General features: G+C 44.8%; 1 protein-coding gene across 1 annotated transcript in view; it reads left to right on the plus strand.

The window, feature by feature from the left end:
• Nucleotides 1–16586, plus strand: part of LOC124711821 (sarcoplasmic calcium-binding protein) — a 171023-nt gene that overhangs the window by 664 nt on the left and 153773 nt on the right. The gene's annotated exons all lie outside the window — the stretch shown is intronic.

Here is a 16586-nt window from a genome sequence, read left to right on the forward strand (position 1 = left end):
GCTTTTTTTTAATCGAATTTTTATGTTGCTTACAAACTGCAACACCTTTTAAACTTTACACGCTAATTAAAGCCATAGTACAAGGGTCTTTTCCGAATGAACTTCTGACCAAAAAGCAGTTCTGTTAGGTGGAGTCCAAGGTTTTCGTTGATCATGTCTTTTGCGTTCTTGTCGTGATATTTCCATAGAAACTTTCAACCCCTAACGCAGATTTCTTTATATCCAACCAAGAAGTCAAATACCAATTTTCGTAGCTGTATCTTTAAAATGCTTAGTGGTTCTTTAATAATGATTTATTTTCGAAGAATCTTTCACTTTCGTAAAATCCTTCTTAAACAACGCCTACAGTACAAGATCAACACTCTCTCCAAAGTTCAAGACTCTGTCTTGAACGCTTTGGGCTGGGCCTTGATGAGTCAGTCAATCAGTCAGGAGATTGCCATATATAAGCAAGTTAACAACAAATTGTGATTGATAGCAGCTCTCAATATCCTGCCACACCATCGCCTTGTATCTCTTCTAGTACGGTATGTGTCGGTATTATAGCAGTCGGGCAACAGTAGCTCCGTTTCAATAAACGTGCGACTAGATTCCTCTTCACTTTCGGCTATGACTGACTTGTCATCAGTGTGCAAAGGCGGCCACACACGTGACTGCAAGTCTGACAAACATGCACGACCAAGCATTCTTGATTGTCTGTGGCGCAGTTTTGTGCATTATGTAGGACTGTTTAAGCTGCTTGACGCTTCATCGATTTTAAATCATGCAAGCGTATTAAAATACGTAGCAAAGGTTAGTTCCAATGCAACCTTCCTAGCGCTCTTATTTCGAGAAACTTGAAGCAAATCAAGGTGGACAAGTTTATTCGAGTATACGAAAACTAGCCCGCCTTCAACAGCCGGCCAGAGTGGCCGAGCGGTTCTAGGCGTTTCAGTCTGGGACCGCTACGGTCGCAGGTTCGAATCCTGCCTCGGGCATGGATGTATGTGATGTCCTTAGGTTAGTTGGGTTTAAGTAGTTCGAAGTTCTACGGGACTGATGACCTCCGCTGTTAAGTCCCATAGTGCTCAGAGCCATTTGAACCATTTAAACCTCCTTCACAACATCAAATCGAAAGGCTATCACGGCAACTCAAAGAGGAGTGTTGCATATGCTAAACTTTTCACAAAATACCATCCATTCTTAAAGAAACTTGTCATTATTAAACCGATAAATTCTCCTGGAATCGATTGCAGTACGGGAAAAATTGAAGGACGAGCGAAAGTACTCAAATAAACAATCGCGTATTACAGATGTGTATAGATGAAAACACCCAAAGGCAATGGGACGGATATAGCGAGATTTGATGTACATATACAGACAAAGAAATGATGACAGTTTCGGAAAAACTGGATAATTTATTCAAAAGAAAGAAATTAAACAAGTCAGTAACGTGTTGATCCACCTCTGGTCCTTACGCAAGCAGTTATTCGTCTTGCCATTGATTGATAGAGTAGTTGGATGTCGTTCTGAGGGATATAGTGCCAGATTCTGTCCAGTAGGGCACGTTAGATCGCCAGAATCCCGTGATGGTTGGAGGGCGTTGCCCGTAATACTCCAAAGGTTCTCAATTGGGAAGAGATCCGCTTGCCTATCTGGCCAAGGTAGAGTTTGGCAAGCACGAAGAGAAGTAGTAGAAACTCTCGCCGTATGGGGGCGGCCATTATCTTGCTGAAATGTAAGCCCAGGGTGCCTTGCCGCGGAGGGCATCAAAACGGGGCTGTAAAGGCGCCGCGGGTGCCAAGCAAAGAGGTCCCACTATGAAAAGAAATGGCACCCCAAACCATCATTCCTGGCTGTAGGTCCGTATGGCGGCCGACGGTCAGGTTGGGATCCCGCCATCCAGGGTCTCGATAAATTTCTTCAACCTGGAATCTTATTGAGTGTAGTAGAATTGTCCTCTGTGACGAGTCCTGCTTCGGAATGGCGAAACGTGTCTGGAGATGCCCCGAACAGCAGTGGGATGTCAGCCTAACTGTCGCCACCACTACGGCCCGACAACAGGGAGTAATGGTCTTGGGTGCTATTTCGTTTCAGGCCTCCTTCGGTTATCATCCACGACGCCCCTACAGCATATCGGTATGGCGACGATATTCTACGCCCTGGTCTGTTGTCCTTCGTGGCAAGCCGTCCTGGGCTTACATTTCAACAAGATAATGCCCGGCCGCACATGGTCAAAGCTTCTACTGCTTGTTTTCGTGTTTTCCAAATCCTACTTTGGGCAGCAATTTCATCTGATCTCTCCCCAGTTGAGAACGTTTGGAGCATTATGGGCAGGGCCTCCAACCATCACGGGATATTCAGAATCTCATGTGCCTATTGGACAGAATTTGGCACGATTGAATAATAGCTTTCATAAGGGCCAGAGGTGGACCAACGCGTTACTGAGTTGCTCAGTTTTTGAAGCTCTTTGTCTTCGATAAATCATCCCATTTTTGTGAAATTGTAATCATATGTTTGTCTGTACATGTAAATCACATCTAAGGATATCCGTTCCATTCTTTAATTCCTTCGTCGTGCGTTTCTCTTTTATTATTTGGTGTCATGATAGAGATGGTCCTGTTTACCCCGAAATAACTATAACAGTCATGTGGATACATCTTGAAAGCAGACTCTTTGTTTTTTCTTCTTCTATTCTTTGTTTTTTTTCGCACCAGAAAGGGAAAACCAGCCGAAACTAGCAAATCAAAATTGTTCAAATGGTTCTGAGCACTTTGGGACTTACATCTATGGTCATCAGTCCCCTAGAACTTGGAACTACTTAAACCTAACCAACCTAAGGACAGCGCACAACACCCAGTCATCACGAGGCAGAGAAAATCCCTGACCCGCCGGGAATCGAACCCGGGCGCGGGAAGCGAGAACGCTACCGCACGACCACGAGCTGCGGAGTAGCAGATCATCTTCCTTCGAGCTCTACGTATTGCTAGCACAGGTTGATATTTGAGCGAGCTTGCTTGGACTGTGTAGAAGAGTATTCGTACATGCTCGCACAAAACGCTTAACAATGTCTGCTTTTCAAGTTTGCAGTTACCTGTCTGGCCACCTTAACACACCATTTGCTGTAAACCTCTGTCGGCTCGTGCTGGACGCAGTTGTAAAAGCCAACGGGTCCTGATCAGAAGCGGCTTCAACTGAATTCTATTAGTCAGAAATGGAATGGGCCATTGAAAGTGTTTGAATTCTGCCCATCACTCTGGTTGGGTCGAAGGCCTAAATGTTGAACAATTTCGTGGAGCGGTTTTAGAGCTCGCGAAATCAGTGTGTCGGCGGGGGACGTGTTTTAGCCGAATATTTCAGGTGTCAGGGGAAGGCGACCGTGCTCGCAGTAAGCAAGGAGGGAGAGGTTTTCATCGAAGATAATGAATCATAAGCGTTTCCTTGGACATTTGAGGGTTTTTCTCGCGAGGCACGGAAGGAAGGTTTCAAGTGACCCGTTATCATGCTAGCGCTTGCGGCTGCGAGACGTCGAACCCTAATCTTGCTCCCTTTTCTTTGAGCACACAAGGAGCGCCGAAGCTGTTAAGAGAGCCAAAGCGCAGCGCTGCCGCCTGTAAACAATGCTTGTCTACTCGGTGACAGATAACACTTGCTGAGGCGAACGTCCGCTGGCTCCTATAAACACACTGCTGGGTGGCCGCTGCACTCACTTCCTGCATCGGAACCGTTGGCCGGTTTGGGGGGGGGGGGGGGGGGCTGGGGTGCAGTCTCAGCAGCAGTTAAGGGCCTTGTCCGCTGTCAGCGGGGGACAGGGGTGGCCAAGGAAGGGGACCGCAGGACTCAGCCTGGCCAGATGGCTTAGACAAAGACCCTGTGGCGGCGGTCAGAGAGCGGCTGTCTGACGGAGCTCCCTCCACATAGTTAAGCCATCAGGTTCATTCGAGTAAAGCCGTTGGCACACGGACCGTTCTGTCGAACGTCAACGTTGAGCGTGCTGAGCTCAACGTGCTGCTGAACGCTCACGAACGATGCGACTTGTGCATACGGTACGTGGGCCCCAACGTGGTATACGCGATCGCAACGCACTCCAGCGGTAGTTGAGGGATGTTTCTAGTTTGTAAATCACACTGTTTACTCAACAGGCGTGCCTAAAATTCCCATGCTAGCTCTATTAAACCCACATTTACTCCATCGTCCACGAAAAGGAAAGTACCATGTCCAGTCAAGAAGGACATAGGCTTATAAAAGTTCTATTACAAACAGTGCATTACAAAATTGGAATACTTCTCCGCGTAAGATAAACATTATTTCATCATTCCCACATTTTAGTGAAACCCCAAGGTCAGTCTTGCTTGATCACTGTTCCTACCCAGTAGCAGAATCTTTGCAACATGTGAATTACGAAGCGTAAAAGAAAAAGGAGCAAAATACCTGTATGTAAGTAGCACAAGCTGTCCTCTAGATTAAGCCAATCAAACAGTCACCCCTCAAAAAAAGGTGAACTTATATTTACATAACATCAAATATTATAGTATATATTTATATTAACCTAATATTAAAGTATCAGAACCTAATAAAAACGCGAATGTTAGGGGGGAAAAAAATTTGTAGCGTCAAGGGCGCGAACCACCGCCTCAACTAACAGCTGAGTACAGGACCGTGACGTCATTACGCTAAACCAACATCAAACTGTATGCGTCTAATCATATTGTGTTACGCCTTGCTGAAAACCTTAATCGTAGATATGTTACTAATTGAAATTTAATTATAACAAATTGTACCAAGAACAATACGTTTTGGGTGCATCTTCAGTTTGTCGCTGCCTTCAAATAGCCTACTCTCAATACGCAAGTTACAGTAATTCTTTTGCCACGAATATGATGTTTCTCATTATTTTATTGGAACGAATCACATTGTTAACAATGGGTTTTCCAGTGATTCTCAATTTGCTGGTGCTCAGAAACGGCATATATACATATAGGCTTGAAATGAATGCCAATATGGCACCTCAGAACTCTGTACTGAAGGGAGACGGCGTGCTTGCGGCGTAGGTGGCGTTGTGCTCTCTCATTGGTCAACGCTCAGACGCACGCTCAGAATATCTGACATGCCAGATACTGCTCTGCACGTTCGGAAAGACTCCCGAACGTTCTGTTCCACGCTATGACGTCAGAAACTCGGCACGCTCAACGTTCGGATGCACGGTCCGTGTGCCGACGGCTTAAGGCTATCGAAGCCGAATGGAATCGTTTTCAAACTGACTCTACTGCACATGCGCAGAACTCTTACTCGGAAGCATGATTTGCGCGTTTCGTTGCCTGACCACCTGTAGCATTAGTTGAACCTCTGGTCTCTTCGCTTTGCTCAAATGTTTCTGATGTAAATAATGAAACAGTGCACCAGGTACGTATTTTTTTTCATATATTTACGTAAGTATGTTGTGTGGTGTTTGTAAGTGTGACCGAAATACTAAATGTCTTTTTCCAAAGCTGTTTCACAGAGGAAGACTGCACTGTAGTTCCTTCTCTAGATTGTCGCCCAGATGACAAAGTGGTAGATACCGAAATACTTCACAGAGGGATAGAAAAACAAAATCGCTCAAAAGAGGAAAGGCCGCTGGACCTGATGGGATACGTTCGATTTTACACAGAGTACGCGAAGGTACTTGCCACCCTTCTTGCAGCGGTGTACCGTAGGTCTGTAGAAGAGCGTAGCGTTCCAACGGATTGGAGAAGGGCACAGGTCATCCCCGTTTTCAAGAAGGGACGTCGAACAGATGTGCAGAACTATATACCTATATCTCAAATGTCGATCAGTTGTAGAATTTTGGAACACGTATTATGTTCGAGTATTATGACTTTCTGGAGACTAGAAATCTACTCTGTAGGAATCAGCATGGCTTTCGAAAAAGGCTTTCGTGTGAAACCCAGCTCGCGCTATTCGTCCACGAGACTGAGGGCCATAGACACGGGTTCCCAGGTAGATGCCGTATCTCTTGACTCCCGCAAGGCGTTTGATACAGTTCCCCACAGTCGTTTAATGAACAAAGTAAGAGCATATGGACTATCAGACCAATTGTGCGACTGGATTGAAGAGTTCTAGATAGCAGAACGCAGCATGTCATTCTCAGTGGAGAGAAGTCTTCTGAAGCAAGAGTGTTTTCAGGTGTGCCGCAGGGGAGTGTCGTACGACCGTTGCTATTCAGTGTGTATATATATATATATATATATATATATATATAACATCGTGGATAAAAACGGAAGTTCACTCAGGCTTTTTGCGGATGATGCTGTAGTATCTCGAGAGGAAAATTGTACTGTAATGCAGGAGTATCTGCAACGAACTGACGCATGGTACAGGGAATGGCAATTGAGTCTCAGTGTAGACAAGTGTAATGTGCTGCGAATACATAGAAAGAAAGATCCTTTATCATTTAGCTACAGTACAGCAGGTCGCAACTGGAAGAGTTAATTCCATAAACTATCTGGGAGTAGGCATTAGGAGTGATTTAAAATGGAATGACCATATAAAATTAATCGTCGGTAAAGCAGATGGAAAACTGAGATTCATTGGAAGAATCCTAAGGAAATGCAGTCCGAAAACAAAGGAAGTAGGTTACAGTACACTTGTTCGCCCACTGCTCACCAGCGTGGGATCCGTAGCGGATAGGGTTGATAGAAGAGAGAGAGAAGATCCAACGGAGAGCAGCGCGCTTTGTTACAGGATCATTTAGTAATCGCGAAAGCGTTACAGAGATGATAGATAAACTCCAGTGGAAGACTCTGAGAGAGACGCTCAGTAGCTAAGACGGCTACAGCGCAAGACAGGCAGCACGACACAAAAATACTAATGTAAATATTTGATCATGATGATGAGAAATTCTCGAATTGCGTCGTGCGAAACATGAAAAAATGCGTAAGTGGTGCAGTGTTGCATTACCACATTTAAAGAGTGAATGACAGTTGCAGTCTTAACAAAAAACATGTAATACACTACTGGCCATTAAAACAGCTACACCAAGAAGAAATCCAGATGATAAGCGGGTCTTCATTGGACAAATATATTATACTAGAACTGACATGTGATTACATTTTCACGCAATTTGGGTGCACAGATCCTGAGAAATCAGTACCAAGAACAACCACCGCTGGCCGGAATAACGGCCTTGATACGCCTGGGCATTGAGTCAAACAGAACTTGGATGGAGTGTACAGGTACAGCTGCCCATGCAGCTTCAACACGATACCACAGTTCACACGAGTAGTGACCGGCGTATTGTGACGAGCCAGTTCCTCAGCGACCATTGACCAGACGTTTTCAATTGGTGAGATATCTGAAGAATGTGCTGGCCAGGGCAGCAGGCAAACATTTTCTGTATCCAGAAAGGCGCGTACAGGACCTGAAACATGCAGTCGTGCATTATCCCGCTGAAATGTAGGGTTTCGCAGGGATCGAATGAAGGGTAGAGCCACGGGTCGTAACACGTCTGAAGTGTAACGTCCACTGTTCAAAGTGCCGTCAATGCGAACGAGAGGTGACCGAGACGTGTAACCAATGGCACCCCATACCATCACGCCGGGTGATACGCCAGTATAGCGATGACGAATACACGCTTCCAATGTGCGTTCACCGCGATGTCGCCAAACACGGATGCGACCATTATGCATATGACGTTTTGCCATTCGTGCACCCAGGTTCGTCGTTGAGTACACCATCGCAGGCGCTCCTGTCTGTGATGCAACGTCAAGGGTAACCGCAGCCATGGTCTCCGAGCTGATAGTCCATGCTGCTGCAAACGTCGTCGAACTGTTCGTGCAGATGATTGTTGTCTTGTAAACGTCCCCATCTGTTGACTCAGGGATCGAGACGTGGCTGCACGATCCGTTACAGCCATGCGGATAAGATGCCTGTCATGTCGACTGCTAGTGATACGTGGCCGTTGGGATCCAGCACGGCGTTCCGTATTACCCTCCTGAACCCACCGATTCCATATTCTGCTAACAGTCATTGGATCTCGACCAACGCGAGCAGCAATCTCGCGATAGGATAAACCGCAATCGCGATAGGCTACAATCCGACCTTTATCAAAGTCGGAAACGTGATGGTTCGCATTTCTCCTCCTTACACGAGGCATCACAACAACGTTTCACCAGGCAACGCCGGTCAACTGCTGTTTGTATATGAGAAATCGGTTGGAAACTTTCCTCATGTCCGCAAGTTATAGGTGTCGCCACCGGCGCCAACCTTGTGTGAATGCTCTGAAAAACTAATCATTTGCATATCACAGCATCTTCCTCCTGTCGGTTAAATTTCGCGTCTGTAGCACGTCATCTTCGTGGTGTAGCAATTTTAATGGCCAGTAGTGTTTGATAAATCAAATTGAGTGAAACGGTCCTTTTTCCCACATGTGGTCAGCATTTCTTGGAGAACCAGTGATAGAAAATGTTGACTGAAGACGTTCGTAATTACTCGTGACACCGCTTTCCTCATCAACATCCTGTTTTCCTTGACATATTTTGATTATATGTATATGATCATAAAATTTGATCAGCTTATCTCATTTATTACCAATTAGTACCAATATTAACAAACAATAATTTAGTAAATATCCAAACGTTACAAATGCCGGAAATTATGTAATTTGAAGAAAAATTATCGTTGGTTTAATTGCTGGGGAGTGGCCGCAGTGTACCCACTGATTAAGAATTTGGTATGCAGCTTAATTCTACTAATATACAGGGTGAGTCAAGAGGAAAGGTACAAGCTTTGAGGTGCGATAATATTAGTGATTCTGGACAAAAAACTTCATGTGGACATATGCCTATTGCGAATGGTTTCCGAGATAGAACACGTTTAATATCACTTTCATCAGCTTTTCTTTAATAACTCGAAAACCGCACGTGTCTCAGAACGCAATTAAATTAAATTTGCTACATTTAATTTGCCGAAGAGACCACGAGAATACTGAAAATCTCGCGCGACGCGAGTGCGCCGTAGCTTAGCTGCTTTTTGTAGGCCAGTTAGAGGTAGTTTTCCGACTTGATAGACCACAAGCGTCCTGTATCAAAATGTTCGTCTCAGCTTCCTCTATATTACTGCAGTACTTTGTAAACAATGACAATGAATAATGCAGAAAATAAATAGAAATGCACATTAAAAGTGTTCTATCTCTGAAACCATTCGGAATAGGGCATATATCCACACCAACCTTTATGCTCAGAATCACTAATGCTATCACCCGTCAAAACACGTACCTTTCCTCCTGATTCACCCTGTATGTGTATCAATCAGCATAGCATGCTTATTTTTCCGAGCGTCACCTCTCCCGTAAAGGGAGCCAACTTAATGTGCGAGTGTCATTTATAGTAATGAGTGTAGTATGTGCCCCCCAATTATCGGCTATTCTGATTGTATCCTTATATGGAGGAGAGAAAATTAAAACATAGTAAGATCCTTTTGATTGTGACACCCCAGGCTTTCAGCGAGAAATCCGGGTTCGAGACCCCGTCCAGCATAAATTTTCACTGACGTCATTCCATTCTTCATCGGATGGTTGTCCATACTGTGAATACATGTAATGTTTCATAACGGCTGTAGTCGCACTGCCTGTTCCTTTGGACACGCTCGCACGTCGAAAGGAACACTGCATCGTAATCAGAATAACACAGGCACTGCAATATCGCAGCACGTGTAGGTTTACTGACGAAGAGTTAGCCGATGTGTACCTGGTTTATGGCTTCACCAAATCCAATGCAAGAATGGCATGACGACACTTTGATGAGCTTTCCCCACAGCGACGGCAACCACATCACACTACTTTTGCACCTGAGAGTTTTGTCATTGCTTTCTGTTTAGTGTTGTACGTTTTGGTAATTGCATACTTTTTGTTGGTCGTTGATTGATTCGGGAGAGGGGACCAAACAGCGCGGTCTCTGTCCAAACGTATTAGAGAAGAATGGGGAAGGAAGTCGGCCGTCCTCTTTGGAACGAACCTTCCCTGCATTTGCCTGAAGCGGTTTAGGGAAATCACGGAAAACCTGAATGGGATGGTCGGACGCGGGATTGAACCGTCGTCCTCCCGAATGCTAGTCCTGTGTGCTAACCACTGCACCATCTCGCTCGGTGAGACTGCTCTGCACATGCGCGCGCTGATCTCTGGAACAGGCTTATTAAAGGCTTGGGAGCCAGTCACAAGAATTTCCTGTGATCAGTCGAAACTAGTTGCAACCGTCCATTGGCCGCAGCTCGATTAGTTTTCTCCCAATCACAAACCACGGAAACTGGGAGAATGCCCGCGTCGAAAGTATTCGCGTGGATGCAACAGTATCTCGAACGAACCTGATCGTCACACGGGACAACGCAGCTAACATTGACGTGACGCGGACGGGAAATCCAGCGTCTCGTGTCATGGATCGTGTTTGTTAACCCTCTCACGGGCGGATTTTTTGTAGCAATTCAATGAAGATAATTTTTTTGCTATCCTCTTAGAATTGTGATCACTATATTTATTTTTTGATAATTTTCTTGTAATTTAGGTCCAAAAACTGTGGTTGTACATCCATCACCCTGGTACTTTTGTGGGGTATTAAAAATATGGTGGTAAATGGATTCTCCACTTTTTGTGGGCTGCCATGTGTTGCCACTATACGTAAAACAATAATGAAAAGTGTGTTCTGTTTTTATTTTATATTTTCTTTTACTTTATTGTAAAAAATAATGTTGCCGATATTAAAATTCACTTTCTACAACGTGAAAAGAATCCTAGAAACTTTATCATGCAATAAAGGTAAGAGCTGATACATGTCACAATAATGTATATTGCATAAGCGAAGCAATGTGTCCCGACAACAGTAGTGATCCTACAACAAACAGAAACTGATTGTTGTATCAGTTTTCATACACCAGGTGCAGTATACTACCACAAGATTTCAGGCATAGACAGAGGTGGTAAGAAGTACCCCTAAGTTGGTGGTAAGTACGCTTCGCAAAGACCACAAATGACATTAATTTTGTGGTAAGCATACTTCCCAAGCCCCTTCCGGAAACTACTTTGCTGGTAACCATACTTTCCTAGAACCATTAAAACATTTTTTGGAGGGATACGTACTTCCCACAGTCCTGAAGGCTGTATTTCACAGCAAACAGAAAGAATGTACGGCGGACTGCCACTAGATGCCAAGAGCATACAGAAGCGGTAACACATGTCCCGTAAACGTTGTAAAGAAATGCATGTAGTGGGAAGTACAGTATATCCCCCAGGGCCAGCGAAAGCGTTAACCTGCTTTGCCATTGTAGCGCTACCCAGCGGCAGCCGTCGGCTGTATCTGGCTCGCAAATCACACATATTGTTTATCTGTTACACAATGGACACGCGTAAAATTTCTACGTCAACTCTATTAAAACGCACATTTCCTCGCATGTCCACACGCTGGTTATGTTCTTCCGTAGTATACATAACGGAAAACTTCAATATCCATGAACGTCTTATAAGACACAAAGGAAAGTTGTCTGCATCGAGCCGGCCGGTGTGGCCGTGCGGTTCTAGGCGCGTCAGTCTGGAACCGCGTGACCGCTACGGTCGCAGGTTCGAATCCTGCCTCGGGCATGGATGTGTGTGATGTCCTTAGGTTAGTTAGGTTTAAGTAATTCTAAGTTCTAGGGGACTGATGACCACAGATGTTGAGTCCCATAATGCTCAGAGCCGTTTGTCTGCATCGACAGTGAGGACGTGAGCTTATAGTACTTCACAGCATCGGACAAGCTCACTCCCGAGAGAGAGGTCTCAAACTTAGCTCCCGCCGTGATTTCTCAAAGTTTGAGGCTTTAATATGAGAAACTTACAATAACTTTTCAATGCAAAGTACTGACCATCATTGGCCACTACTTTCTTCTGTCATTCGAGTAGCATACGAATCCTGCGAGAGAAGAACTGGGCGTCTTTTGAGGAGATCCATGAATAGATCCAATTTTGCACTCGTTCGAACAACCGGAAGTGGTGGTCAGTCAGGTCGTGTGGTATTGATCGAAAAACGCGGTAGTCAGAGTAATGTCTGGAGAATACGACGGGTGGGGTAAGACGTACCATTTCAATGTTTCCAAGTATGTTTTGACGAGTTTTGTGACCTGCCGTCGAGCACCGTCAGGCTGCAAAATCACCTATCGCTGTAGTGTGGCCCTTTGTCTTTTCAGTGGTCGGCTGAAACGCATCAGTTGCTTTCGATAGCGATCTCGTGTGATTTATGGAATATTCCGTCGGTCGTTGGAGGAACATGGACATATTAAAACTTGAATAAACAGTATTAATGTTCCACTATAATAATTATTTAATGGTTCATTATAAACCGGCTTTATGCTTCATAGGCTATCGCCAGACAATTTAATACTAAACAGATAGTCCACACAACTTCAGCGTGAGCTTATCATCTTCTGTAATTGTTTCCATCGGATTCACTAGCTTTGGAAACTTTCTCTTTCCCACAGCATTTTCTGAGCCTCAGTCGCAGATTTCTTCATGTTAACCCTTAACTACTATCCACTGTCTCTCAGACCGCTACTAATTTTTGTGTCGAGACATTTCTCACACCCCTGCAAAGCCAAATGGACTCTTCCATGTACCTTCCTATTGGCTGTCAAGCTACACGTGCCAGCATTCTTGCTGCTCTTTGTTTCGTAATTATTAGCCTTCAGAGATCTCACAGACGTACCATAGTGTTTGCGTGCCGCGTTTTTATTGCATGCTACTGTTTCTCCATGGCGGGGAAAGCTGGGCCTTCTGTGCAACGTGTGTTGTGTGAGACAGACGTCTTCACATGCAAGACGAGCCACAGACACTGAAAGAAGAATTCGAAAATCGAAAAACGTGCACCTTTTGCCCTCCTCGTCTGAAGAGGAAAACAAGGTATCCATGTCAACAGCGTGGTGTTACGATTTGTTTGGAGTGTTCCAGGAAGGTCTGCGTGAAGTGTTTGCAGGTGGAAATTGACTAAAATATGATTCAGTGGCACATGAGAACAAGTATTTAGTTTTTACTTGTAATTTTAGAAGTAAAATGGTGGCAAAGTTTCTCCATTCACTTATGGACTGAAATATTCGCTCTACGTCGCAAAGTGAGTCGTAAACCGAAAGCTGACTTCGCACACAATTTATCGTAAGTCATGTCGGATTTTTCCACCTAGTTATATTGCCTATTTGTAATATAATACCTCTGATGAAAATCTGTATGTGAGTAGAGAGCTAACTATTTGCTGTTATTTTCGTAACTCATAAAATAAAAATACACTCCAGTTTTCGCTTTGTTTTAATTGTCGAAGTGTTTAAAATACCGCAGTGTTTAAAAAAAATCAAATTTCTACAAAAGCCACCTCTAAGAAGTGTAATGAATGACTGGAAGACAAGAAACTACACTCCTGGAAATTGAAATACGAACACCGTGAATTCATTGTCCCAGGAAGGGGAAACTTTATTGACACATTCCTGGGGTCAGATACATCACATGATCACACTGACAGAACCACAGGCACATAGACACAGGCAACAGAGCATGCACAATGTCGGCACTAGTACAGTGTATATCCACCTTTCGCAGCAATGCAGGCTGCTATTCTCCCATGGAGACGATCGTAGAGATGCTGGATGTAGTCCTGTGGAACGGCTTGCCATGCCATTTCCACCTGGCGCCTCAGTTGGACCAGCGTTCGTGCTGGACGTGCAGACCGCGTGAGACGACGCTTCATCCAGTCCCAAACATGCTCAATGGGGGACAGATCCGGAGATCTTGCTGGCCAGGGTAGTTGACTTACACATTCTAGAGCACGTTGGGTGGCACGGGATACATGCGGACGTGCATTGTCCTGTTGGAACAGCAAGTTCCCTTGCCGGTCTAGGAATGGTAGAACGATGGGTTCGATGACGGTTTGGATGTACCATGCACTATTCAGTGTCCCCTCGACGATCACCAGTGGTGTACGGCCAGTGTAGGAGATCGCTCCCCACACCATGATGCCGGGTGTTGGCCCTGTGTGCCTCGGTCGTATGCAGTCCTGATTGTGGCGCTCACCTGCACGGCGCCAAACACGCATACGACCATCATTGGCACCAAGGCAGAAGCGACTCTCATCGCTGAAGACGACACGTCTCCATTCGTCCCTCCATTCACGCCTGTCGCGACACCACTGGAGGTGGGCTGCACGATGTTGGGGCGTGAGCGGAAGACGGCCTAACGGTGTGCGGGACCGTAGCCCAGCTTCATGGAGACGGTTGCGAATGGTCCTCGCCGATACCCCAGGAGCAACAGTGTCCCTAATTTGCTGGGAAGTGGCGGTGCGGTCCCCTACGGCACTGCGTAGGATCCTACGGTCTTGGCGTGCATCCGTGCGTCTCTGCGGTCCGGTCCCAGGTCGACGGGCACGTGCACCTTCCGCCGACCACTGGCGACAACATCGATGTACTGTGGAGACCTCACGCCCCACGTGTTGAGCAATTCGGCGGTACGTCCACCTGGCCTCCCGCATGCCCACCATACGCCCTCGTTCAAAGTCCGTCAACTGCACATACGGTTCACGTCCACGTTGTCGCGGCATGCTACCAGTGTTAAAGACTGCGATGGAGCTCCGTATGCCACGGCAAACTAGCTGACACTGACGGCGGCGGTGCACAAATGCTGCGCAGCTAGCGCCATTCGACGGCCAACACCGCTGTTCCTGGTGTGTCCGCTGTGCCGTGCGTGTGATCATTGCTTGTACAGCCCTCTCGCAGTGTCCGGAGCAAGTATGGTGGGTCTGACACACCGGTGTCAATGTGTTCTTTTTTCCATTTCCAGGAGTGTATATATTCAGCAAAATTCTGGTTTGATATATAAAATAGAAAAATGCTGTCTGAGACCCCTCCATAGTAATTGTGTTCCTGTGAATGACTATAGTAGTTAAGGGTTTAAGCAGAAAATTAAAATTTCCGCCAATGACAAGAATTTGGCTCGTAAATTGGCAAAATCAATCGACAATAACTTTACGATGCAATCACAAATCGACTAATATTTTCATGGCGCTTTGTTTGCAAATATTTGTACTAATTTAATAAGAAAGTCCCACACCTTCTAGAAAACGTAGGGGCGAAAAAATATTCGACAGAGCAAAACGAGAAACCTTTACCCATTGCTTCATAGCCCGGCATCTCGACCAACAATGCTACGCTGAACTTCTACATAACGATTTTGCAATTTAGGTCACGATGTTTTGGAGGCTTTAATCGACGATATGTTATTAACTGGCATTTGATCATAAATCCTACGAAGAACGACGCAGCAACAGGAAGGCGTAGTGTGGCACAAGCGAAAGTTGGTAGGCCTGATTCTACATCTGAAACATGATGTCTATTCAGATTTTGCGCCAGTCGCGTAAGAGTAGCGCTAATAGTGCCGCTATGAGGATGTAAACCATGTTTGATTTAAATACACGCTCGAAGGGCCGTGAGCGTTAGTTAGCTTTGGGATTGGACGTGGTGAGTTGATCTTACTCAAGAATGCCTTTAAGGCAACAAAGATGCCTTTACGAACACCTCACTGAGTTGAATAAGGTCGTGTAATAGGGCTACGAGAAGCTGGAAGTTCCTCCTCCTACGATAGGGTCATTGCAAATTTTGGCGATATACGTCTGAGTAAATTAGCTTACCACGCCTATTTTCATTCTTTGCTTTCCTATGGCATCATATTCTGGGGTAACTCATCATTGAGTAAAAGAGTGTTTATTGCACAAAAGCATATAATCAGAATAATTGCTGGAGCTCATCCAAGATCATCCTGCAGACACTTATTTAAAGAGCTAGAAATCTTCACTGTAGCCTCACAATATATATATTCACTTATGAAATTAGTTATTAACAATCCGAAAGAATTCAAAAGTAATAGCAGTGTACATGGCTACAACACTAGGAGAAAGGATCATCTTCACTATCAAGGTTAAATCTAACTTTGGCTCAGAAGGGGGTAAATTATGCTGCCAAAAAAGTCTTTGGTCACTTACCTAATAGCATCAAAAATCTGACAGATAGCCATATAGCATTTAAAAGGAAATTAAAAGAATTTCTTAATGGCAACTCCTTCTACTCATTAGATGAATTTTTGTATATAGTAAGTGGGTAATTTCCCAAACTCCACAAAAAAAAAATAATAATAAATTGAGTGTCATGTTACGAAGTGTCGTATTCATGATCTATGGAACAAGTACTAATCTGATCTAATCTACTCTAGAAAGACTGCAGGAATGCAGCCACTGTTCATGATTGCTGGCAGCGGTGATCACGAGAGTGTACTATCGCAAGAAGATGGCTCCGAACCACCACATGTCACTACCGAGAGGGAAGACCATCGTGTCTCGAAGTGGAAAGCTTTACATTTATCTACATTTGTATACAGTTGCGTATTTTTAACACCAGACCGACTGGAAAGATTTGATGCGGGATTCAATGCTGGAAGCTTGCGTTTCGAGGGACACACGACTGCATATCGTGAAGGTATCCCAGTACGTCGTCAAAGATTTTATAAACCATATTTTATTAAAGTATTTAAGGTTACTTAAATGTATAATAAATACATTACATACATTATACTGATG

The sequence above is a fragment of the Schistocerca piceifrons genome, chromosome 8 (assembly GCF_021461385.2).
Source record: "Schistocerca piceifrons isolate TAMUIC-IGC-003096 chromosome 8, iqSchPice1.1, whole genome shotgun sequence".
NCBI lineage: Eukaryota > Metazoa > Arthropoda > Insecta > Orthoptera > Acrididae > Schistocerca > Schistocerca piceifrons.